Source organism: Canis lupus, chromosome 3 (assembly GCF_003254725.2).
Source record: "Canis lupus dingo isolate Sandy chromosome 3, ASM325472v2, whole genome shotgun sequence".
In the NCBI taxonomy this organism is placed as follows: Eukaryota; Metazoa; Chordata; class Mammalia; order Carnivora; family Canidae; genus Canis; species Canis lupus.
This window is the reverse complement of record NC_064245.1, coordinates 48,488,494-48,516,246: the sequence shown is the minus strand read 5'-3', so window position 1 is coordinate 48,516,246 and position 27,753 is coordinate 48,488,494. Positions and strand designations below refer to the sequence as shown.

Below are 27,753 nucleotides of genomic sequence, written 5' to 3'. Positions count from 1 at the left end.
TATGGTAAAACTATAAAGAGAAACACAAAAATTGAAAGACACATATTTTATTTTAGATCGTATCTACTTATTCCCTAAACGAAAGATGGAATAATTTGCATCTGTACACTTCTTTGCACTTACTATTTTCCCTCTTGCATTTTCAAGTTTCCAAACATAAATGTTCTATTCTGTAAGTACGTATATGAGGATAACTGGATATCCCTATCTTGTACAAAGTTTGGCTTTACCCAATTTCAGTAAGATGAGTATTATAAGACAGGCCTCAGGTGGCTCTTGCTTGTACTTCCATTAAGATACCAAAGTGATAGCAAGGTGTCAACAAGGAGGTCTCTACTAGTAAAATTCTGGACTCCTGCTCTGGAGAGTGCCTCTTTCTACTCCCTAAGCAAGAAAAACAAGGAAAGTTTCACCTCCACATTTTTTTGAACAGTTTAAAAGGAGAAATTTGGATAATATTAGCTATTCTGACATGTATGTGGTACAAATTTACTAGTTGGAATGATAGTACAAACCTAGAAAGTCTACTGGAAGCTGCAAACGCCATGGTAACTGAAGCCTGAGAAAACTATGCTGCCTTGGTTTGGGTACCATTCATTAATTTTCCACCTTATAGTAAGAAATTTCTATGTGTTCTTTAAAACCCCCCAAAATGCAATGTAATTGCTTTTTATAAACCATTCAGATAAACTATGTATTCATGAAGCTTTAACATGAAAAGTCCCTTTGTCATGTACAGTCTCACCTTTACAAAATCCACAAGTCATTTTAAAAAGTCTGATACATGTCTGCATTAAAAAATACCACAAGCAAAATCAAAAGACAAAAGGCAAATTAGGGGAAATACTTGCAATTCATGTCAAAGATATAAACCTATTCTTCTTCATGAAAAGATGGACAAAAGGATGTGCACAGACAATTCACAGAAAAAGATAAACAGATGGTCCCTAAACACATAAAAAGATGCTGAAGAGATCCAATATCAAGAAAAAAGCAAATAAGAGATACTATTTTTTACCTGTTAGACTAGCAGAATTCAATAATTTGATGACATGCTTTGTTGATTGTGGGTAAACTGGGTTCCACCATTCAATAAGGAGAGAATCAAAAATGGTATTACTCCTATGGGGAAAAAAGTTCAGCATTCTTTATCAAAGTGATCAAATTCATGCAATCTTTGACTCAGAAATTTCAGTTCTGGGAACCTGTTCCATGTACTCATGATGTGGTTTATTCCATACACATTCTGTTATTGTTGTTACAGTGAAAAATTTAGCAAGAGCTCAAGTCTTACCAAATGTTTACTCAGTGCTGTCCAACAAAAATATGAGTCAGTTTGTAGTTTTTAGTTTTCTAGTACCCACATTAAAAAAAATAAAAATAATCAGGTATAATTGTTTAAATAACATATAAGTCCAACATAGACAAAATATTTTCATTTCAACATGTAACCAATATAAACATTTATCAATAAGATATTTTACATTGTTTTTTCATACTAAGTTCTTAAAACCCAGTATCTACTATACTCAAAGGACATCTCAATTCAGACTAGGCAAACTTCAAGAATCGAATAGCTATATGTGGCCAGGGGCAGCACAGTTAAATGGTTAAATAAATTATTAATCTTAGGCTCCCCAGAGTGAAACCTGTGGCAAAAAATTGAAGTGAGGCATAGAAGAAGGAAGAACCCAAATGAAGGTGCTTAATGAAGCTAGCACCACTTGGCGTCAAGAATGTTTTCTGGATGCTGGATCCTATAAGATTCTTCCAACTATAATGACTGCAGCTCAGATCAGTTCCAGTGGAATAAGGAAGGAGGACGTAAGGATCTATCCACCAGCTCCTGTTGCCCACTGGGGAAGGGCTTGTACTACAGGGCTTTAATTTCACGCATTTATGGGCTATGCATTCCTGGGCACCTAGCTGTCCTGAAGCATCCCAGCTAACAAGTCTGGGGCAGGAAGCATCAAAGGAGGTGGTAGACAAGGCATCTCTAAGTTGTAGACTCATGAATCTGATCAGAGCATGACTGATTACCAAAATAGTGAGCCTGGAAAAACTGAGTAACAGCCCCAGAGAAAAGTGAGGCTAAGAGCATATGGAGTGAATCATAAGACATGTCTGAAAGCACACTGATCATTCTCTAAGATAGATCACATGGTAGGTCATGAAACAAATCTCAACAAATTTAAGATTATGATCTTTCCAAACTTCCCAAAGTGATCTACAGATTTGATGCAATTCCTATGAAAATCCCAATGGCATTTTTTTTTTTTTACAGAAGTTAGAAAAACAATCCTAAAATTTATTTTGAACCACAAAGCCCTCAATAGGCAAAGAAATTTTGAGTAAGAAGAATAAAGCTGAACATGCTACATTCTGATTTCAAAACATGTTACAAAGCTAAAATAATCAAAACAGTACAGTACCCGCCGTAAAAACAGACATATAGACCAATGGAACAAAGTAGAGAGCCCAGTAATAATCCTATGCATATATGGTCAACCATTACTCAACAAGGTTGCAAAAAGTACTCAGTGAGCAAGGGGCATGTCTCTTTAATAAATTGTGTTGGGAAGATCAGATATTCATATGCAAAAAGATGAAGCTGAGCCCTTATGTTCACACCACATACAAAAATCAATATGAGGGCAGCCTGGGTGGCTCAGTGGTTTAGTGCCCCCTTTAGCCCAGGGCCTGATTCTGGAGACCTGGAATAGAGTCCCAGTCGGGCTCCTTGCATGGGGCCTGCTTCTCCCTCTGCCTGCGTGTGTGTGTGTGTGTGTGTGTGTGTGTGTGTGTGTGTGTGTCTCATGAATAAATAAATAAAATCTTTTTTAAAAAAAATCAATATGAAACAGATGAAAGATTTTAGTGTAAAACCTGCAACAAGAAAACATAGGGAAAAGTTGGCAGATATTGGACAGGATAATGATTTCTTAGACATATCACCAAAAGCACAGGAGACAGAACCAAAAATAAACATCAAACTAGAAAGCTTCTGTACAGCAAAGAAAACAATTAACAAAATGAGAAAATGACCTATGGAATGAAGAAAACATTTGCAGACCATACAGCTGATAAGGGGTTAATATCTAAAATATGTAAGGAACCCCTCAACTCAAGAGCAGAAAACCCAAATAACCAGATTGAAAAAGGGACAAAAGACCTGAATAGACATTTCAAAGAAGAAATACAAATGTCCAATAGAATATGGAAAGGTGCTCAACATTACTAATCAACAGGGAAATGCAAATCAAAACCACAATGAGAGATCACCTCACACCCAATAGAATGGCAATTATTTAAAAAACAAAACAAAAACAAGTGTTGGTGGGAATGTGAAGGAAAAGAAACCCTTTGTGAAATGTTGATGGGAAGATGAATTGGTATAGCTTCGAAGGAAAACAAAATGAAGATTCTTCTCCTGAAAAAATAAAAAATAGAACTACCCTTTGATACAGAAATTCCACTTCTGGGTATATACTGAAATGTGAAATCGGATTGAATTGAAATCTAAATCTTGAAGAGATATTTGCACTCCCTTGTTCATTGCAGCATTATTATTCATAACTGCCAAGATATGGAAATAATAAAAAAATTTTCCTTGACAGAGGAATGGATTTTTTATATGTGATATATATCGACAGTGGGATATCATTTGGCCTTAAAAAAGAAGGAAATCCTGTCATTTGCAATTGCATCACTGGACCCAGAGGACATCATGCTGAATGAAATGAGCCACAGAAAGACAAATACTGCATGATCTCATTTATATTAGGGATTGAAAAAAGTCAAACTAATAGAAGCAGAGAGAGAATAGTGGTTACCAAGGGCTGGGAGGAGGGAAAATTGGGGAATTTAATGCTAAAGGGTAGAAAGTTTCAGTTATGTAAGATAAACAAGTCTGGAGATCTACTGCACAACATAGGGCCTTTGATTAACAATATTGTTTTGTCTACCTAAAAATTTGCTGAGATGGTAGATCTTATGTGAAGTGCTCTTACCACACAAAAAAAGTAAATATAAAAACATGGAAAAACCAAAGGGGTCAGGAAGAAATTTTTGGAGGTGATGGATAAACCAATGACACTGACTTCACAGGTATACCCTTATCTCATGACTGAAAATGGTAAAATAAAAGTAATCTTTGTATTTATGAACTGTTACACAAAAAAATACTGGAAAGATTTAAAAAAGAAACAGGTGATTTTCTAAATGAATCAGAATAGTATTTATAGAGAATGTGGGAGAAGAAAAACTTAATAGACACCTTTTATATAATTTTGATTTTGATCCTTTGTGGCCACATTTACTGTTCACTACAATAAATATTTAAGTAAAATAAGTCTAAATAAGATAGTCAGATGGGTTGTTCTCAAGCACCATTTTTTACTTCTTTTAGTTTCATATCATAACGTTCAAGGTTTCCACCAATTGTACTGTTTCCTCTCCCTATTGAGATTTTATTTTCTATTTATGTTTTGGTTTATCATAGCTAACTAGGTTCAACCAGTTTAAGAGCTCAGGGATCCAGGAAACAGTAAGTTCTTATTTTCTTGGGGACGTATGTGTTGTTAATTTTGCTTCACTTTGTTTTCCTTCAAGAGTAACTGAGCCATGTTAAACATCACTGCACTGTTATCTGGCATTGGCTGTTTTGGTGAAGTATGAGGTCAATTTCAATTTTTTTCTCCTTGATGTGGCAGGATTTTTCTACCCAGTTGACCGTAAGATTTATCTTTTGTCCTTGAAGTTCAGCAATTCAAGAGGCTATGTCTGGTATTAATTTTTTTGTATCAGTTCTTCTTGGGAAAGTTTTTGCCCTTTTGAACCACAGATTCAATCATGTTTTAGACTTGTGGCTTGTGGTTGTACTCCTTTCCTTGTTTTATTGATGTCAAAAATACTTATTTTTTCTTTCCTGTTCTTTATTGTTTTCAATGGTGTTTTCTTCCAGCATTCTATTATGAAAATATTTATGCATGCAGAAAATTTGCAGGAATTTTACAGTGAAGAATTAATGTATCTCCCACCTGGATTCTACAGCTGACTCTTTACAATATGTACATTATTATATCCTTTCATCCATCTTCAACAGATTTTATTTCCAAGTAATTTTCAGACACCAGCACACTTCCCAATGAATTTTCAACATGTATTTCATTAACTAAAATCCAATATTTGTTTGTTTTCTTTCACAATAATTAAAAAAAATAGCAAACACCAGAATATACAAATTTTAATTACACGATTTTGTCAAGGGCATAGATCTATGTAGCCTAAGCCCTCACCAAAATATAAAATATTATAATTACCCCATATCCATTCTCAATCAATACCACCCTTAGTCCTTACTCCCAAGAGAGAACTACTATTCTGATTTTTCCCACCATAGATTACTTTTGCCTGTTTTAGAACTTCATATAAGTGAAACCACACAGTGTATATTTTTTTGTGTAAAATTTCTTACTCAGCATCATGTTTTGGAGGTTCATCCCTGACATTTCATGTATCAGTAATTTGTTCTTTTAAAAAAAAAGATTTTATTTATTTGTGTGTGTGTGTGCGTGTGTGTGTGTGTGTGTGAGAGAGAGAGAGAGAGAGAGAGAGAGAGAGAAAGCATAGGGTGCGGAGGAGCAGAAGAAGAAGGAGAAGCAGACTCCCACTGAGCAGGGAGCCTGACTTGAGGCTCCATCCCAGGACCCTGTGATCATGACCTGAGCTGAAGGCAGATACTTAACCAACTAAGCCCCCAGGTGCCCCTATAGTTTGTTCCTTTTTATTGCTGTGTAGCAGTCCATTGTATGAACATAGTACAAGTTTTTCTCTATCCAGGCTCCTGAGTTTGGACATCTGGTTCTAGTTTGGAGCTATTGTGAATAAAGCTTTATTTTGCCAATAAAACTACAAAAACTTGTGGCTACGTTTTTGTAGATATATTTTGTAGGTATGTGTTTCCAGTTCTTTTGAGTAAATATCATGTGGAATTAATGGGTGGGTTGAATAAAGGTATATGTTTAATTTTATGAGAAACTCAAACTTTTTCCTAAAGTGATTATCATTTTACACTTCCACCAACAACGTATGAAAGTTCCAGGTACTGCACATCTTTGCTCATATTTGGTGTTAGTCTTAATTTTAGCCATTCTGGTGAATATGGACTGGTAGTTTAGGATGGTTTTGGTTTGCATTTTCTCAATGAATAATCACGAAAGAAACTTTCATGTTTCAGATGCTTATTGGAAGTTTGTGAAGTATTTGTTAAAATCTTAGGCCGATTTTTAGGGAATTGTTTGACATTTTATTATCTTGAATTATAGTTCTTTGTAAGACATATATTTTGCAAATATTTTCTTTTTTTGATAGCATTCCAATAGCTTTAATCAAATCTTTAATCTGGTCTTAGATTTACATTTATTTTGGTGTATAGCAAGAGAGGGGGGTTGAAATTCATTTATTTTACACATGGATATCACTGTTACTTCACCACCATTTACTTAAAGACTTTCCTTTCCATATTGGATTGCTTTGGTTGCATTTGTAAAAAGTCAACTATATTAGTGCTGGTCTATTTGTGGGTTAAATATTCTATTTTATTAATCGATTTGTCAAACTTGGTCACTGTCTTAATTACTATAGCTTTAGAGTAAGTCTCAAAGGTAGGTGGTTTCAGTCCTCCAAATTTGTTCTGCTAATAGTCAGTGTAACCATATTCAGTCTCCCATTCTGTGAAAATTGTATCCTTCCACTCTGTGGTCTTTACTTTCTTTCAGCAGTGTTACCCGGTTTACAGCTTAGAGGTCCTGCTGATCTTTTGTTAACTTTCCTGAAGTATTTTATGGTTTTTGACAGTATTGTAAATCAATTTGCGGCAATTTCAGTTTCCAATTGTTTGCTACAAGTATATAGGTATATAGATATGAGTATATAGGTATATATAGGTATATGTGTATTCACCTTGTATCCTGCAACCTTGCTAAATTAACTCATTAATTCTAAAGTTTTTTTTATTAATGTAACTGAATATGTCAATCTTTTTCATAACTATTTCTCAGGTTTAGGTTATCTTTTATAAAAGGCCTTTGTTATTGCAAGATTAGGAAAGTAAGTTCCTGTCTTTCTAATACATTTGTAATTTTACATTTAGATTTTCATTCTACCTAATATTTAGTTAAATGTGTGGTAAGATATGAATGTGGCCTTATGCCAATCCATGCCTTTGTATAGTAGATTTTTTAATACCATTTATTCAATAAGTTCATTCATCTTTGTACTGAAACTGCACCGAAATTGTCATCTTTATCTTCTACTAAATTTCAAAGAAGGCATGGGTTTCTTTCTGGAATTTGTAGGTTGATCTATTTGTTTGTTTATATTTTTAAATAGTCATAGTGGTTTTATTAATTATAGAAGTTTGTTTTTAAACTTCTGCACTGATTCCTCCGGATAAATATAGAATTAACTTAAGTTTTATGTAATATCCCATTGGGATTCTTATTAGAATTGAACTGAATTTACAGATCAATTTGAGATAAATGTGTATCCTTGAATATTGAGTATTCCCATCCAGAAACGTAATTTGCAGCATCTTTTTTTAAAAGATGTTGTTTTATGACTGCGGTAGGTAGGGCTTTATCATTTTCTTCACATAGATCTAGGTTATTTTCCTCAGGCTTTTTGTAAGTATTTTATAATTTGCTATTGTCATGGGATCTTTCTATATTACATTTTCTAACTGATTTTTGGAAAGCAATTGATTTCTCCAATTTCTGTCTTTGTTGAGTTTACAATACAATTGAATATAATTGAATTCAAGTCAATAAAATATAATAGGATTCTTAAATAGCTACTCGGATAATTGCCACTTTCATAGAGAAGGGAAAGGAGGCTGTAAGATACCAATGAATTGTCTTGTATTCTGAAAACCTTCTGCATGAAGCAGCCTTAGACTCCCTTGCATTTTGCATCTGTGGTTGAGTAACATCATAATATATACCAAGAGTTTTGAATTTAAAGGATTCTTTTCACATTAAAAACACAGGATCACAGAAATGAACAATCATGCTTTCCCTGTGAACTGTTTTTTTCTTTGATCAAGGAAAAAAGTATAAAAGAATCAATCTTCTAATTGTTCCATTTTTGCTAATATTCTCACCGTTAGACCATATTTGTGAATCTGGCCTAAAGATTTTTAAATTGAGTTAATCAGTTTACCAGGCCTGAGGGATAACAAGCCTAGCCCCAAACTCCCTTTCCATTTCTAGACAGGGGCAGCTTTTTATGAAGGAGTGAGCAATCTGAGTTTAGAAAAATTCTGAAGAGTATGCTAATCATATCTCTTCTTGGACACAAAGAAACCTTGCTAATTTTTAAATGCTGCATGTTCTCCAAATTGGTCATCTTTTTCCATTACATGGGTTTATAATATTCAAGCCCAATACATTTTTCTGGTGTTAACAAAGGGATGAAGAGGCAAGAATATATCCCCACCTGTGCCTCTTTAAAAAAAAAAATCTACACATTTGAATTCAGAAATGTTACCCAATTTTCTAAAGTGTCTCACCAGCCTTTTATCCTCATAGAACTCAATATAATGAGGCTTAAATGCAATATAGATGTCAGGGAGAAATGCACTAACCACTTCCTGTCAGCCATACAGGTTTTCAACAAACCTTCTCCCCAAACCTTCCTACGGTGTCCCAGGCATTTATCTTCTCTGTAGGAAGCACTTGAATCTGACAGCCCAAAGTGTTTTGTTTCATTTTTAGTATCTCGTGAAACAGTTTTGAGGTAGGAAAAGCAGATAATGTGGCTAACCGTGATTACACTCTTTATTTTCCTTATTCTTGGGGTGAAGGCTGCCCTAATTTCAAGTTTCATTGTCAAAATCAGACAGAAGCTGAAATATTCCCTTGACTTCATGTCCTGTAAAAACTCAAAGCTGGCCAATCAATCTCTTTAATATGCTCCTCAGGGTTTATTAATCTCCTCATAAATGATTATCAATCATTATCAATATTATCTTGGGCTCTGGTTCTTTGAAGACTTTTAAATTTTTAGTATATTTCCTTACATTCCTACTTACTAATATAACCTGTTGGATCAGCCCAACCTTATATCAAACAACCTGCAGTCATGGGCCTATGTATTGTTGAGTGTTGTGTCTTCTTTTCAATGTTTAACTTGTGAAACCTAAAGGAATTCATTCAGTATATAAGTATCTAATTCATATTTTGTGCCAGGCAATACCCCTGCCTTCATGGAGTAAGTCCAATGGAGATGTGATCAAGTCAAAGATGAATTACAATACAGTGAGATAAGGGTGAAGATGAAGGATGAGTGTTCTTAGACATTGAAGGGTTAAGGAAGGCTTCCTGGAGGACAATATTCATTTCAGGATGATTCCTGAGTATTAATATTGAGAATCTAGAGGGGTAAGACGTTGAGGGAAGCAGAGAAAAGGGAACATGAACAGACTTTAGGGGACAGGAGATAGCTTGGTACATATAAGAATGATCAATCATGAAGGCTGTAGCATGGAGTAATTAGACATGAACCTGGAGAAGTAAACTGAGCTGCAGGTGCCTGGATGTGCTACAAAGCTTCAGGTGAAGGAATTTCTATCTTGAGGACAATGGGTACTATAGAAATTTAAAGGTTTTATGCAGAGGATTGCAGATCCCTCAGCAATGAAGAGGTTAAAGACTAGTTAGGAAGTGGTATTGTAGGTATTCCAGGGAAAGATGAAGGTTTAACTTAATAAAAGCTATTGCCTGTGGAAGATGAAGAGTGAATGATTTGAAAAACATGAAGAGGTAAAATTGATGGAACTTCGGGAATACTGGCTGTGGGGTGAGATGGGGAAAGAAATCGAGGATGATTCTCAAAGCTGTTTCTAGCTTTGCAATGAGATATTTGGTTTAAAAGCCCAAGGCAGATTTCTTGGAAAAAGAAGAACAGTCTGTGGAATTAAACCCTGATATACCCTCAACTCAGCCACTTGTTAGCACTGTATGTCCTTGTATTAATTCCTTAATCTCTCTGAGCATCAATTATCTATAAAATCAAGATAATCTTATAAACATTAACTATAAATGCAAGCATATTGAAAATAGCTAACAGTACTAGTCATATATCTAGATATCAAGAATGACAGCAGCTAATAAATTTGGCACCTTTGTGATATTAAGTCTTTCAATACATAAAGATGGTGTATCTCTATTGTAGTCTTCTTTAATGGCTTTATGAAAAAAAGTTTATTCCAAGATTTTGTTATTATTTTAAGTGGATAATTCTTTTTATTACATTTTAAGTGTTCCGTAGTAGTGAAACAGAACTTCACTTTTGTGTTGCAATTTTCCATTCATCTAATTTAATTAACTCCTATTATTTCCAGTAATTTGGCCATAGGTCTTGAAGAGGTTATGCAAACGATTCTATCATCAATAAAATACAAGTTTTATTTCTTCCTTTTTATTCTTATGCTTTTAATTTGCTATTAAACTGACTAGAGCCTTTATACCAATACTGTGTAATAGAAATGTAATGTAAGCTCCAGATGTAATTTTTTTAAAGGCCTAATAGATCTTATTTTTGAGAGCAATTTCAAATTTCCAGAAAAATTGGAGAGTACAGAGAGTTCTCATATATACCTTTAATCCCCCACCCCACACAGTTTCCCTGTTATTAACATCTTGCATTAGATATATGCAAATGCAAGTTCATTTAATTGATGAACTAATATTGATGCATTATTAACCGAAGTCTCAACATTCTCAAATTTCTCAACATTCATTTTTTGCATCGTACATTCTGTGGGTTCTGACAAATGTATAACAACATATATCAACCATTATAGTATCATACAAAATAGCTTCAATGCCCTAAAGATTCTCCTGTGCTCCAACCTATTCATCTCTCCCCGCCACCAAACCTCTGGAAACCACTAATTTTTTTAACTGTCCCCATAGCTTTGCCTTTTCTAGACTGTCATATAGTTGGAATCATACAGCATGCAGCCTTTCCAGACTGGCTTCTTTCACTTAACAGTGTTCATTTAATGTTTTTCCGTGTCTTTCCATGGCGTAAGTCTTTCTTTCCTTATTTTCTTTTTCTTTCCTTTCTTTTTCTTTTTTTAAGATTTAATTTATTTATTCATGAGAGACACAGAGAGAGAGAGAGAGGCAGAGACAGACAGAGGGAGAAGCAGGCTCCCTGCAGGCAGCCTGACATGGGACTCGATCCCGGGTCTCCAGGATCACACCCTGGGCCAAAGGCAGGCTCTAAACCGCTGAGCCACCCAGGAGTCCCCTTTCCTTTCTTTTTCTAAATAATATTCCATTGTATGGATATGCTGTAGTTTGTCTATCCATTCACCTATTGAAGGATATCTTGGTTAGTTCCAAGTTATGTCAATTATGAATATAACTTCTATAAACATTCATGTACAGGGTTTTATGTAGACATATATTTTATCTCATTTGGGTAAATACCAAGGGGAACAATTGCTGGATCATATGACAAGAGTACTTCTCCATTTGTAAGAATCCACTAAACTGTCCTCCAAAGTGGCTGCACCACTTTGCATTCCCAGCAGCAATTAATGAGAGTTCAAGTTTCTCCAAATCCTGGCCAATATTTGGTGTTGTCAGTGTTCTGAACTGTAGCCATTCTAAAATTATTTTAATAGTATACAATAGCATACAATTCCTTAATGGCATGTGATGTGGAGCCTTTTTTCATATGCTTATATGCCATATCTATGTCTCCTTGGTGAAGTATCTGGTCTGTTCAGACCTTTTGCCCATTTTTTAATCAGGTTGTTTGTTTTCTTATTATTTGTATATAACTGACACCAATCCTTTATCAGACATATGTTTTGTGAAAACTTTCTTCTTTGACTTGTCTTTTCATTTTTTGAACAACGTCTTTTGTAGAGCACAAGTTTTTAATTTTAATGAAGTCCCATGTATCGATTTTTTCTTTTGTGGATCATGCTTTTAGTGTTTTTGTTTTTTTTTTAATTTTTATTTATTTATGATAGTCACAGAGAGAGAGAGAGGCAGAGACACAGGCAGAGGGAGAAGCAGGCTCCATGCACCGGGAGCCCGACGTGGGATTCGATCCCGGGTCTCCAGGATCGCGCCCTGGGCCAAAGGCAGGCGCCAAACCGCTGCGCCACCCAGGGATCCCCATGCTTTTAGTGTTTTATCTAAAAAGTCACTCCCAAATGCAGGTTCACCTAGATTTTCTCCTGTGTGATCTTCTGGGAGTCTTATCTATGTATTGTATATCTCTTATGATGATTTCTTCTCTGACTCATATGTTATTTAGAAATGCATTCCTAAACTTTTAAATACATAAAAATTTTAAAAATTATGTTTCTAAAAATTAACTTCTTTATTTCAGTTTGGAAAATGTGTTTTATTATGTTACTTATCCTTTGATATTTTCTGAGCCTTGCTTTATGGCCTGATAGTGAAATAATTTTTGTAAATGTTCTATGTGTGCTTGAGAAAAATGTATCTTCTGAATCATTGGGCCAAATCTGTTTGATGTAAAAGTTAGTGTATTAACTGTGTTTTTGAAGTTCCTTGTGTTTTCTTTGATTTTTATTGCTTACTTATCAATATTGCTTACTTATCAATTTGATTTTTATTGTTTACTTATCACTAGAGCTGTGTTGAAAACTTCCACTTGGGTGCCAGATAGATTACTTTCCTTATTTTTATCAATTTTGCTTTGAATGTTTTGAGCCTATGTTACAAGGTACATACATACATATCTCTTTGATGAATTGAACATATTATGTAATGCTTCTTTTTTCCCAAAGATGGTCTTTAAAATTAAGTTAACTTTTTCTAGTTTTATGCGGCTTGCTCAAAATCACCTAACTCACATGTGGCAGAGCAGAATTCACACTTTCACACACAGGAAGTCTGGTGCTAGAGGTCATGTTCCTAACCATTGCTCAATCCCTCCACCTCCAGCCATCATCACCTGAGCAACCCTTTCATGGGTCTTGCTGCCTTCCACAGCATCTGTGGCAAGTACCAGTTGTAACTGCCAGATGAAATGGGAACAAGTGTGCCACAGGTTCCAAACATGACCTTTGCACTTAGAAGAGGAGCTTCTTAAAACCTTTGGCTCCTTCTTTACCCAAAGCTGAGCCTACAGATTCCCTATAAAAGTCCCTTGTTCCTACAGCTCAATTTTTTCTAGATCTGCTTCCAACCTCAGTATGTATGCTTTAAGTCATTTCACGCAAGTCACTTGTTGCTTCCCTTCCATTGTCCCTGCCATGTCCTCTTGCCTTCTATTCTTCCAACCTCCTTTAGGCAATGGACAATTGAACAGCTTGCAAGGATGGAGTTTGGATTCTCCCCTGAATGAGACTTGGCTTATCATTGTGTGGGCAAGCCTCTATCTGCTTAATGTTTAGTCCGGGCTCAGAAAACACAGAACCTAAGCCAGTCTAGCCCTTCAACCTCTCTTTACTGGATGGAAAGATGGGCAAGTTTTTACCATTAAAATAATTCTATTCTTGCATGGAAAGTTCCTTTTCTCATTCCCCTTATATGCAAATTTTTGTAAAAATTGTGTGGATATAATACAAAAAATAAGATGGATCCCCACTCAAAATTTGGCTTAGATAGCCAGCCCGACTCCACACACTCACTAAAAAGGTATGAAAAAGTTTTTAGTTACATAATGAAGTTTTCTGAAAAGGGTAGGGAATATCTCTCCTGCTGATCTAAAAGTAGCTTGAGAGAGTAAGGAAAGAAACTGGTTTGGGGTTTTTACTGCAGTTAGGAATTGAGGCCAGGATGAAGGCTCTTACATACAGGAAGGGACTTATGTGGATTTTGAAACTCCCACCAGTGCCAAGGAGGGAGCACTCAGACTTTCTTATTAGCTTTCCAGGATGCGGAGCAGAAGAGGAAGAGGGAGAAATGAGGTTTCAAAGTTGTCAGCCATCAAAAAAACAAAATCAGACGTGGTATACAAATTTACATCTCTCAAATTGTAATCATTTATTTGCCAATTGTAATAGTTCTACTAAAAAAAAAAAAACAAAAAAAAAACAGGGTCCCAAAAGCCAAGAAATAATTCTGGTTTCCAAAATCAAAGTTAACAGAAAAGTTGTTCTCCAAGCTAGCAGCCAGTCACAGACATGTGGATAGTACCTGAAGTAGTACCCCTAGCTGACTCTCCTCTCCCTGACAGTTGGTAAGAAAGGAGCAGGTAAGACCGAGAATAAATGCCAGCCCTTCAATGTGGCAAAAAAGTGAGCCATACAAAGACAATGGGGGACCCTTCATGTCAGGGATCAAGTTCATATATCACCTCACCATTAAGTGACTAATCTAATCTGTTTCCATGATTACAGTCAGAGGACAAATGATGGACCAGGAAGGAAGACTAGGCCACCATGCTGGGAAGAAGGCACATTGAAAGTAAGTAGGAAGTGAGACAGCATTGATCCATTAACAATGCAAAGCATCATAGCCAAACTTCCTCCTGACTGACACATACAATATTCCAATTGTAACAAGTATCCTTAGGCCAAATGTAATAAATCTGCTCTTGTTTAAGTGGCAGGTGGTTGGGGTTGCTGCTTTTGCTGTTGGCAAATCAATAAAGAGAAAAACTCCCCTCTCATGGAGGAGGGACTCTGAAATTCTAGGACAGGGACTCAATTCCTTAGCAGCTGGGCAGCCGCTAAAAAGAATCCAGGTGGTTTTGAGAAGAGACTTTGCTGTGCCCTCTCCCCCTGGTTTCAATCCCCATACTGCAAGAGCAAGTGGAGGAGGGGAGGCAGAAGTGTGGAGGAGAGCAAACTCCAGCCCTGAACCAGCACTCTAGATGCTGCCCTACTTCATAGGTCGTTGGCAAGGCTCTTGACCTAAGTCTGACTGCCGATAATGGGTGAAGACGGTGAGCAGAACAAAGGCAGCTGGACGGCTACTTGCAGGTGATTTCTCTTAGGGCAGGAGGGATTCTTTTCAAAGGAAAAGGTTGGAAAGCTGTTACCATGGTAACTCTCCAAGTTCTGAAGTGATGTAATCAGCTAATGCTCTGGAGAGCAGAGAGAAAATGGTGGATTTAGCACACATGAATAGCTAAATTCTACAAGTTTTTTACAAGGCTTTTTTCTTTCTTTTTTGATGATAAGTCTCGATATTAAGAAAGAAAAAAAGAAAGAAAAGAAAGAAAGAAGAAAGAAAGAAAGAAAGAAAGAAAGAAAGAAAGAAAGAAAGAAGAAAGAAAAGGAAAGGCAAGGCAGAAAGAGAAAGGTAACAAAAAAAGTAAAGTAGGGAGGAAGTGATGGAAGGAAGAAAACTGAAAAATAATTTATTCTAAACAAATATCCTTAGTAGCAAGAAAGACCTGCCTACAGAGTGGAAACTGAGAGAGAGAGGTTTGATTCTCTATGATTTTACCCTCTTGCATTTTATGAAGATTGATAGAAGAGTTTATTCTGTGACTCTGGATTTCTTCTATTGGCACATTGGGATGAATATTATTATAAGGTACTTACCTTGCTACAACTGGGTTATTATCAGTTTAACATAAGATTTCTGCCATTTTGTCTTCAATGGCTATTACTATTGGCATTGTGAAATATGACTGTACACATGCTTGATATCAATAATAAAACTAATCATAAGCTACCTCTAAGACAGTACAACTCACTCTATTCTAAGTAGTAAAAAAAAATTGTTCTTGAGAGACTTTTTAAAAAATGCTTAGAGATTGTTCAATGAATTCTTCGACATCATAGTCCTGTCAAGGGGTTGTTAACTCAACATCTTTGGCCCCTCCCCCTTTGTCATACTTGCTTGGTTAAACTCCACTTAAGTTCGACCCCACTCCCTGCCTTCAATGGGCAAGCTGAATGTGATTCAAGAAAACAAAATCCTCACACCCAGGCCGACTGGCCACACTAAAATTCATGGCCTCATTGAGCTCTCATCACTGCCAAGGGGCTCTCCATAGTCTCTGTCACAGTCTTCTATTGTCCTGAGTGACTACTTACCCTCCATTTCCTTAAGTCTCCAATATGAGGATGAACATCCTTCATCCTCAGTTTCAACTGTTGGCTGATCCTCATTTTGCTGGGAAAACAGAACCCATAAGGAGTGTTTCCTCACTCTCCCACTCAATTTCCTAATTTGTCTTGATCTGTAATGATCCATTGCCTGCCTCCTCTCCTGTTACATGAATCATATCCATAGTATGGCCCAGGACCAGATCCTCCATATGTGACTGGATCTGATGGCCCAAGAACACTCATCACCATTAACTCCACCATCAATCCTGTTCTCTCTCTTCTATATCATCAAGTATTTCCTCTCTTCCAGATCATTTTCAGCAGCAGAAAAATATGTTATTTTGTCTCCTATATTTCACACAAAAAGATAAGTACAAACTTGTCTTGACTCTAATCTCAACCTGCTTTGCAGCCTTGTTGCAAAATTCCTGAGAGTTCCCTATTCTCACTGTGGTCTCTTTCACATGTTCCCACTCTCTCCTGGACCAACTCCTTTAATGCTCTTTCCCCTCATCACTCCAGAAAAAAGCTTTTGTAGCCATCATCAGTGAAATTACATTGCTTCATCCACAATCTATGCACAGTCTTCCTCTTACTTGACTGGCACCATTTTAGGAAGCCAGTTACTCCCTACTTCTTGAAATACTTTGTCCCCTTGGCCTCTGAAACATCCACCTCCTACCTTACCTTCAACATCACTGGGTTTCCCTTTCAGGCTATCTTGTTGACTCCTCTTATGTCAGCCTCTAAATGTTGCACTTATTTGTTCCTCTGGTGGATACTCTGAGGATGCCCAAATTTCTAGCTCCAGTCAACACCTCTTCTCTGAACTCCAGACATGTGTATTCAATTCTCCATGTAACATTTCTCCTTGCATGTCTAACAGCCAACTGAAAATAGAATCCTTGAGTTCTCTCCTGCCCACACTAACCATCCCTTCTTACCATGCTGTGGTCGATGAATGTTTGTATCCCCTCAAACTTTGTATATTGAAAGCCTAAATCCAGTGTAGTGGTATTTGAAGGTGGGGCCTTTGGGATGTGATTAGGCTTAGATGAGATTATGAGGGAAGAGCCCCATAATGGGATCAGTGTCCATATGACAAGAGGAAAAGATAGAGCCCCTTCCCTCCACCTCTGTAATGTGAGAGTAGAGCAAAAACCAGGAAGAGGGACCTCACCAGCATCCAAATATGCCCATGAAACCTTGATCTTGGACTTCTCGGCCTTCAGAATTGAGTGAAATAAGTGACTGTTGTTTACACCATCTGATTTATGGTATTTTGCTATAGCAGCCTAAGCTAACATGAAACTCAGTATTTCCCATATAGTAAAGGGCACTATAGTGCACCTGGTTGCTTAAATAAAAGTAAAAATTGGGAGTCATCTTTGAATCCTCTCCTCTCATATTTTAAATCCAATACCTTATAAAAATCTGTTGGTTCTAATTCCAAAATATATCCAAACTCTAACCATTTCTCATCTCTTACACTGCTGTCAGTCTCTTTTAAACAACCACATCATGCCTTGACTTAATTATTACATAATTTTTTATCTGGCTTCTCTACTTCTACTTTTACCATGCTATTATCTCTTGATACAGTAGTCAGAGGACTTCTTTAAACATAAAGTCAGATCATGATATTTCCCTGCTCAAAACCTTCTTGTAGCATCTGATATTACCAGAATAAATTCCAAATTCTGATAAGGTCCTATAAGATGCTACATAATCTGCCTCCCATCTGCTTCTCAGACTTCACCTTCTACCGCTGTGACTCCTTCTCACTGTTCCACATACATAATAGCCTTGTTGAGCACACCAAGTGAATACTCACAATTCTGTTGCTTGGCCAGAACACTTTTCCCCTAGATATTCCTATGGTTTGTGCCCTCCTTTTATTGAGGTCTTTATTTAAATGTCTCTAAGAGAGGCTTTATCTGTCGACTCTATATAAATTATTCTATTCCATCCTCTTACTCTTTTACTTTTTTTCCACAGTGCTAACTTATATTCTATATTTATCTCTTTCTCATCTGTCACTTCAGAATATAAGATCTGTAAGAGACTTTGTTTCTTTTGTTCATTGCTGTATTCTTGGAGAAAAGACAATGTTTTTCACATCATAGATTCTTAGTAAATATTTGTCAAGTAGATGAATGAATAAGTGAATGAATGAACAGTATGTTAGGATCCTCCACTCACAGAATATCTCAGTGATTTTTGTGATTCTAATCCTACCATGGGATTACAAGATTTTCAGCCATATGCAGAGCAGAAAATGAACAGTCAGGTCCTTGGTGATCAATATATGTATGCACCTTTGGTTACATAATACTATTGTTGAATATTGATTCCAGCTCCCATTGGTCAGTTTCCTGGGCATCAGAAATATCCTTCATAAAAGTCATAAACCCTAGACTTAATATTTATAGATGCCACCTATTTTGGACATTGCATTGTAGCTGGGCTCTAACCTCTCCTACTCATTATCTACCTCCCTCCTATTCTCAGGGGAAGATCAAATTCTCTTAGAAGATGGCATTTCCAGCTTACCATTCAAAGAAATTCCATCCTCTGCCTTTTTGGAAATATCAAGAAAATACCGTCATTGAGGTTGTGGAGGTAAAATGTAGCCCTTTCCTCAACGTTTTTGCCAAGTCTTGTTGATGCCAGAGTTTGTAGGAAAAGAGATGAGTAGAAGGAATCAGAGAAATAGGATATAGCCAGGGCTTAAGCGGAGGATTTCTCTCCTTTTTTGAAATTAATTATGGGGACACATTGAGGTTGTTTTGAAGCCCTCATGTAAACACTGATAAAGACAAAAGAACTCTGAAGGAGCTAATTCTAAATAAGTTGTCCTTTATTGGAAATAAGAATATGTGGTGGAGTTGTTTTCTCACCACCCTCACAGCTGGAATAATTTGTGTGGTAATAATTTCATTGCTCCAGAGGGCTTAAGAGTTGATCCTGAAGATCAAAAGGGCTTTATTATTCATTTTTGTCATGGCCTCTCCTAAGCTTGATAGTGTTTTGCTGTGGAAGTTATCTGAGAAATTATTGGTCAGTCTCTCTTGGAGAACTCTTTATCAATTGCTTTGTAAAGTGAATTTCTAAGAGCTGCATCAGCCCAAGTCTCGGCAAAAGTTGAAATGGAACCCTTACAAACTCATTTGTGATAATAGTTGGGAATGAAACAGAAGAGCTGAGAAACAGTTGTTTGGCTCCATACTACAACCTAACCACCTTGCTAAGCATCAAACACAACTTTCATTCCCTCCATTTCAAGTGAAAATTTAAAAGAAATATCTGGTTAAAGCATAACAAAGATGTTGGAATCAGAAAGACATTGACTCATTGATTCAAATCATGTTTCAGCTCCTTGTTATCTTGTCCTTAGGTAAATTCCCTAACCCTTCTGAAGCTCTGCATCCTTATTTGAAATTTAGGATTAAATGATATCACCTATCTCATGGTATTATTTTCAGATTAAAGTGTGATTATTGGGATCCCTGGGTGGCGCAGCGGTTTGGCGCCTGCCTTTGGCCCAGGGCGCGATCCTGGAGATCCGGGATGGAATCCCACGTCGGGCTCCCGGTGCATGGAGCCTGCTTCTCCCTCTGCCTATGTCTCTGCCTCTGTGTGTGTGTGTGTGACTATCATAAATAAATAAAAATTTTTTTTAAAAAGTGTGATTATTAAAATGTTAAGCATAGCATCTGTCAAATAGTTCATATGCAAAGGCTAGTTGTATGTATTAGCAACTATTGCTACAATGATACTGCATAATAATCTACTCAAAATTCAGTAGCTTACAATGATTCACATTTATTCTTTTGTTCAAGAGTCTGCAGGTTGAACACAAGTTGTGCTTGACTAGCCAGTTGTGCTTGAGCTGTGGTTCAACTGGGCTTGACTCTAGGATGCTTGTTGGATTCAGTTATGTTCCATATGTGTTTATTCCATGGCCAAGGCTAAGACTCAATAGCTATCTGGATTGTGTTCTTCTCTTGATGGGTCACTGAAACACCATGCTAAGCCAAAAGTCATAAGCACATTTAAACCTTCTGTTTACATCACATCTGCTAAAATTCCATTGGTCAAAGCAAGTCACATGGCAACCTCAACACAATGTGGTAGGATGAATTTCACCCACTGCAGAACAGGTAAGGAAGTGTATATTTGACAAACAATAATTTTAACTATCACACTATAATAAGAAAGCTATATTAATTTATTATTATCATTAGTAGTAGTAGTAATAATAGTAAAGAAAAATCATTTAAAAAAAAAAAAGAAAAATCATTTATTCTTTCCACTGATTTTGTTTGGTTGTCAATCCATGCCAGGGACTGCCTAGCCACTGTCTCTCAAGTAATATTAGGCTTTTCCCAATCATAGAGTGACTTGGATGTGTGGTTTTAAAAGATGAATTCAAAGACAATTACCTAAGTTGTCCAATTATTTTCACCAGCTTGGAAATAGAAAATAAATGAGTGACCAAACACAGTTCATTCCTTGCTGTATATTGACTAACTAATTTACCATTTTAGTAATTCCTTGGACATCTCTGAGCATCGGGGTTTTTTAATATAAAAAATGGAAAGATGTCTTATTAAGTACCCCCTACTTTAGTGAGTATTTCCACACATGAAAAGACTTTTGCTTTACACTAATCAGTCTCATGCATTTTAAGCAAAACAGAAAAGCATTGAACATAGTCAATTGACATTTATTAGAAGGAAGGCTGGCATCAAATGCCAGGTTCATTAGCCACAGAATAACTCACGGACAATGGAAATGATTCACAAAATACATTGCTTGACCTTTGCTGTGATGGGATAGACAACTTAAAGAGGCTAGTCCAACAGAAAACTAGGTGTCATGTCTTAGGAATTCCCTACTAGACACAGTAGATCACTAGGATGGAGGTAGGGGAGCTGGATATGAAATATGAAGCAAAAAAGAAGATCTTTGTCAGATGTCACTTGGCAAAACAACCTTCTTTCTGTCTTCCATTCATTTTTCAAGCCCAGAAGAAGACCTATTGACCATTCATGAATGACAGCTATCAGCTCTACAGAAACATGGGATGGAAGATTGCCAAGTTAGATTATCTCTGCTCCACAATTCCATTGGCTAAAAAACCAGAGGGAAAGAGCAAAAGCTAGAACCTGATAAATGTAAGTTGAGCATGCAGGAAGGTTTTCCACCTTAGAAGGCTGATAAATATTGAAATATCTTAAGGTTTAGTTGACAGCTTGTCTCACCCACTCTCAGTATGGAGAATGAAAGAAAGAAAAATGACTGGCATTTATTGTTAATAAGGAACTTCTATCCCATTAAACACCACAAGAACCCAGCCAGGTAAGTGTAATAACCTTATACTTTCAAAAAAGAATCCAGGATTTTTTGGGTTAAACACATTGTTACCCCTAAAAATGTTATTAGAGAATGATGGGATGACCTCAAACCTAGCTTCTGATTTTTCCACCATATTACATTTTGATCTTGAAGATATGCACACAGATTTTGAAAATTTTATTGCTTTTAGCAAAACTAAGGGAGATAGACTAAATTAATGTTCACAAAATCCCTTTCAGTCCCAGACATCTGTGAGTCTATGATATACAGCAAATTTTTTCTTCTGTAAGCCCAAACCGTAGGCTCTGATGGACATATTTTTTCCTTGTTTTCCTCTGTCAGTTCCTTGACTGCCCCTCACAGCCACTTTGCAAGTCTTGATTGCCAAGCATTTATTTTCTTTTTCCAGTTTGTCTGGAAGACAGAAAGCCCCTGGGAAAGGATTCTTGGGCTTTTGATAGAAGGTCCATGAAATATCTGTAATTATGGATAACATTTTTGTACCCAGTAAATGGCTAAAAGGAGTCCTATGATAGAAACTTTTAGAAGATAATTGAATGTGTCAACTGGATCAAAAAATTATGTATTTGCTCCACCTCTGCAAACTGTGATAAATAGTCCATTGTCTGGAAAGTTTGCTTGGCATTTTCTTTTGCACTGCAAAATTATTGTAGCCCTTATCACTGAATTTTTGGTTAACATTTCAAAGAAATTCTTTAGAATTAATCTTGTAGATGCCAGATGCTACACATAGTTACCTGGAAAACAAAGATTTTAATAATTCAAAACTTCAATTTATTTCTATCATTAACCTAGACAAAAGCAATGTATGTATTTTTAGCAATTTATTGGTGAAAAATGGGGTGTGTCTCATGCTTGAGTAAAAATTAGCATTTCTCTATCTGAACAATGAAGTGAAAGAAAAAGCATTTTTTCTTCATTATTTATGTACACAATTGTGTCCTTTGCATAATTGCCTTGAAACAGAAGCACCTTATTAAAATGGACAATCAATAGTAGCAATAGAATTCCCAAGCAGAAGAACAAAACAAAATATAAATTAAAATTTTCTATTAAAGCCCGGCAGTATATATCTTGGCCTGACTGAAAAGAATTGAGGCTTGTTTAAACATTGGTAAATCATAAGGAGCAGGAAGAGTAAATGGAAATAAAGAAGAATCAAATCTAGATCAGGGTGAGAATTTTTCTAAGCTCAAAAGGAGTGGCCGAAATAACAAAGGGGAAGCTCAGTAAGTACTTCCCATACAAATTACAATTTCTCCAAAATTGCTTGACAGGCAAATAAACCCTGGGAAATATTTGCTCTAAACAGGACAAAGGGTGATATCCTTAATAAGAAAAGAGCTCATGACAAAAGGTAATAATAAAATAATTAAGTTCCTCATAAATAAAGGGAGAAGGGAAGTAAGACAATTTCAGACACAGACACATCAGTGGCTAATAAACATTTGATCATTTTTCAACTCTGCTCATTATCAGAGAAATGGAAGTTGGAATAACAATGAGATACTATTTTTAACCTATCAGATTAACAGAACTGTAAAAAAATGAGAACATTCAATTCTGGAGCTTGAGCACAGAGACATAGACCTGCGCGACACAGCTGGAAGCAATGCAAAGTGGTTCCAGCCCTGAAGAAGCAACGCGGAGGACAATGGGAGAGCCTTGAAAATAATTTGTGACACTCACCTCCAAAATTCTGTTTCTGGGATTCGAATGATGGAAATGATCTGAAAAGAAGAACGGGTTGTCTGCCAAAGACATTCATTGCATTGCTGTTTGTAATATTACAATTGTGGGGGAATAAAGTTTCCAAAAATTATGGTGATATTAAACAAATTAGAATAAAAAATGTAGCACTCAATATCTGTAAAATATTTTAAATAGTATCATAAAATGCCTAGTATTTCATGTAAAATATAAAATTAGGGTATAAAATGTTATATGTAGGGGTGCCTGGGTGGCTCAGTCGGTTAAGCATCTGCTTTCAGCTCAGGTCATGATCCCAGGGTCCTGGCATCAAGCCCCTCAATGGGCTCCTGGTTCAGGGAACCCTCTTCTCCCTCTCCCTCCCTCCCCCTCTGCCTGCTGCTCCCCCACTCCTGCGCTTGTATACTCTCTGTCAAATAAATAAATAAAATATTTTTTAAAAGTTACCTATAGAATGAGATCAAAGATATAAAATAATGGATAAAAAGGACCAGAGTGGATTATGATTAAATGCTAATAAAGGGGGGGTCCCTGGGTGGCTCAGCAGTTTAGCCCGCATTCAGCCCAGGGTGTGATCCTGGAGACCTGGGATCGAGTCTCACGTCTGGCTCCCTGCATGGAGCCTGCTTCTCCCTCTGCCTGTGTCTCTGCGTCTCTCTCTCTCTCTCTCTCTGTCTCTCATGAATAAATAAATAAATAAATAAATAAATAAATAAATAAATAATCTAATATTAGTTGACCATAAAGTTGAGGGTCCACTTCTGGGTTCTCTATTCTGTTCCATTGATCTATGTGTCTGTTTTTGTGCCAGTACCACACTGTCTTGATGACCACAGCTTTGTAGTACAACCTGAAATCTGGCATTATGATGCCCCCAGCTGTGGTTTTCTTTTTTAAAATTCCCCTGGCTATTCGGGGTCTTTTCTGATTCCACACAAATCTTAAAATAATTTGTTCTAACTCTCTGAAGAAAGTCCATGGTATTTTGATAGGGATTGCATTAAACGTGTATATTGCCCTGGGTAACATTGACATTTTCACAATATTAATTCTGCCAATCCATAAGCATGGAGTATTTTTCCATCTCTTTGTGTCTTCCTCAATTTCTTTCAGAAGTGTTCTATAGTTTTTAGGGTATAGATCCTTTACCTCTTTGGTTAGGTTTATTCCTAGGTATCTTATGCTTTTGGGTGCAATTGTAAATGGGATTGACTCCTTAATTTCTCTTTCTTCAGTCTCATTGTTAGTGTATAGAAATGCCACTGACTTCTGGGCATTGATTTTGTATCCTGCCACACTGCCAAATCGCTATATGAGTTCTAGCAATCTTGGGGTGGAGTCTTTCGGGTTTTCTATGTAGAGTATCATGTCATCGGCGAAGAGGGAGAGTTTGACTTCTTTGCCAATTTGAATGCCTTTAATGTCTTTTTGTTGTCTGATTGCTGAGGCTAGGACTTCCAGTACTATGTTGAATAGCAGTGGTGAGAGTGGACATCCCTGTCTTGTTCCTGATCTTAGGGGAAAGGCTCCCAGTGCTTCCCCATTGAGAATTATATTTGCTGTGGGCTTTTCGTAGATGGCTTTTAAGATGTTGAGGAATGACACTCTGAAGAGTTTTGATCAGGGGAAAATTAACAAGGCAGGAAACCACAAATGTTGGAGAGGATGCGGAGAAAAGGGAACCCTCTTACACTGTGGGTGGGAATGTGAACTGGTGCAGCCACTCTGGAAAACTGTGTGGAGGTTCCTCAAAGAGTTAAAAATAGACCTGCCCTAGGACCCAGCAATTGCACTGTTGGGGATTTACCCCAAAGATTCAGATGTAATGAAATGCCGGGACACCTGCACCCCGATGTTTCTAGCAGCAATGGCCACGATAGCCAAACTGTGGAAGGAGCCTCGGTGTCCAATCGAAAGATGAATGGATAGAGAAGATGTGGTTTATGTATACAATGGAATATTCCTCAGCTATTAGAAATGACAAATACCCACCATTTGCTTCAACATGGATGAAACATGGAGGGTATTATGCTGAGTGAAGTAAGTCAGTCGGAGAAGGACAAACATTATATGGTCTCATTCATTTGGGGAATATAAATAATAGTGAAAGGGAATAGAAGGGAAGGGAGAAGAAATGGGTAGGAAATATCAGAAAGGGAGACAGAACACGAGGACTCCTAACTCTGGGAAATAAACTAGGGGTGGTGGAAGGGGAGGAGGGCAGGGGGTGGGGGTGAATGGGTGACGGGCAGTGAGGGGGGCACTTGACGGGATGAGCACTGGGTGTTTTTCTGTATGTTGGCAAATTAAACACCAATAAAAAATAAATTTATTATTAAATAAAAAAATGGAAAAAAATAATGGCATAGTAGTGTAGTTGGTAAAAATCTGTTTTTTCATTCATTTTTTAATTGAATTAAATAATTCAATTTTCTAATTAACTCAAGTAATTCAACATTTAATTCAACATTAAAATGTAATTCAACATTCAAGATTTAATTCATTAATTTAATTCATTTTATGAATTGAAATAAATTTAATTCCTGTTAATAAATAAATAAATAAATAATCTTTTTAAAAATGCTAATAAAGGTTTTATCTGGTTGGTAAGATTATGGGTAGAGTGACCACGTAATTTGTGTTCCAAGAAGGGACACACCCAAATGTCTACATATCAGGGAATATTCTTCCATCAATAAAGCCTAATGGGAATGTTACTTTTTATTAAGGTCCCTAAATATTTTTCAGGACAAGGACTACTTTTTATGAAAGAGTTATTTCTAATTATCCAAGAGATACATGCTCATTGTAGAAAATTTAGAGAACACAGAAAAAATGTGAAACTTGAGAAATTATACTGATATAAATGGTAGGTAAGTAGTAGCTCATTTGCAGGTGGTTTGAGAGAAGTGTGGCTGAGAAACCACTTGGGATGAGAAACACAGGAGGTCAGTGGGCAGATTTAATGTTGGAGAAGCATGTATGAGGTCAGATGGAGTTTTTGCAAAGGAGTGAATTCCCTGTCCTTGGAATCATCTGAGTAGAAGCCGGCTGACTCCTTCAGGAATGTTCTTACTGAAGGCTGCCTGGGAAACCAACCCTGAGATATGGGGTTTTTTGGAAGACCAGTCTTGGACCAAACTCAGCAGGACTGCAGTCTAACCTGGAGACGTAAGGATGTGCACGCAGATCATTGCTGGCAGTACTCCCACCGGAGGAGCAGTGTATGGGTAGGCAGGGAGTGGGAAGAGTCGAAACCATCAGAGAATGCTATCTTACATTTGAGTATAGTCTTTTCAGAGTAGTTTTACATACCTTTATGTTTTTTTAACGTGTTGTTTTTATTGAACATGGGACATTATTAACATTCTAGAAATTCCCTTATTCCCCTCCTAAGTGTAACCTCATTTTCCCCCTGAAAGAAGCCAATATCCTTACTTCTTATTCCTCTGGCCTGTTCTGAAATCCTTCTAGATGAAATCATATAGTCTACCCTCTCTTAGGTGTGGCTTCCTTCATCCAACATTATATTTGTGAAATTTCTCCATACTGTTACCTTTATAGCCTTTAATTCTCACAAGAATCCCTAAAGGTAAGTTAAAAAGGCACTAGCGGTTAGCTGTGAAGACAAGGAAATAACCACCAAGAGACTATGTGACTTGCCCAAGGTCACATAACCAGTAACCAGTCAGTAAGGGGTACCCAGATCTCCACGCTCTGGGTTAGCACCCCTGGTGAAGTATGGTTTTGTGGGGACAGGGTGGGAACTGGGTTTACTCATATCTTGGCTCTCTTCACACCCCTTTGGTAAGTTGGGCAAGTCGCTTAACTTCTCTGAAAATTGAGTGCCTCCCTATAGAATGAAACCCCTGATGTCAATGCCTCGTGCACACTTAATATTTGTCAAGTAGATGAACAAATGAGTCTGGTTGTCAGGAAAAAACGAGATCATGTGTATAAAATCTAGTATGGTGCTTGGCCTTTTCCAGCCCTCAATGAACTACAGCTTTAGGAGGCCCTGAAAAGGACGTCTCATCCCCGGGGGAGCTCCCAGTGCCTGACTGATTCTGATGCATCAGTTAGAACACATTAAAATATGAAAACAATCATCTGGGAATTTGCAGTCTGAGTGCTTGGTGCTGTACCGGTGACCTGGATGACCCACTGTATACTCAATGTCACCTAGAAGTTTCAGTCTAGTGACAGCTCCTCTCATTAACTTTCTTAAAGGCTTTCAAAGTGTGCCTCGGACCCCTACTTACTCCCAGCTTTGGTGCTATGTACACAAATGTCAGCTTTTCAAAGCTAATCTCTTCCTGAGTTTTTGACATGCGTATAGTGCTGGCGAATTTGCAACAACCTCCAGAACGCATAGCTTTGCTCAAGCGGAATGTAAAACCCATCCAGCTGGCAGGCCAAGCTGAGAAATCTACGCTCATCTAAGTTAGTTTGTGCATAAATGCTCTCTGGGGTTTTACCTATTTTGCAACTTGCTCTTGCTGTAAAAGTTTCATCTTTGGAATGTTAAGTCACTGAGCCATAAAAAGATGTGACATGACAACAGTCAACAGGCAGTGTCACTTGGTATGTGTGGTGCTAGC

General features: G+C 37.0%; 2 long non-coding RNA genes across 2 annotated transcripts; both read left to right on the top strand.

Moving 5' to 3' along the window:
- The first annotated feature begins 15,309 nt into the window (after positions 1-15,309).
- Positions 15,310-19,708, top strand: LOC125754797 (uncharacterized). Its single transcript, XR_007409641.1, has 3 exons — positions 15,310-15,539; positions 18,572-18,682; positions 19,546-19,708. It is a non-coding gene; the product is annotated as an uncharacterized LOC125754797 (long non-coding RNA).
- A 369-nt stretch (positions 19,709-20,077) lies between these two features.
- LOC112653601 (uncharacterized) lies at positions 20,078-23,298 on the top strand. The gene is made up of 3 exons (XR_007409858.1): positions 20,078-20,223; positions 21,089-21,240; positions 22,970-23,298. It is a non-coding gene; the product is annotated as an uncharacterized LOC112653601 (long non-coding RNA).
- Positions 23,299-27,753: the final 4,455 nt, after the last annotated feature.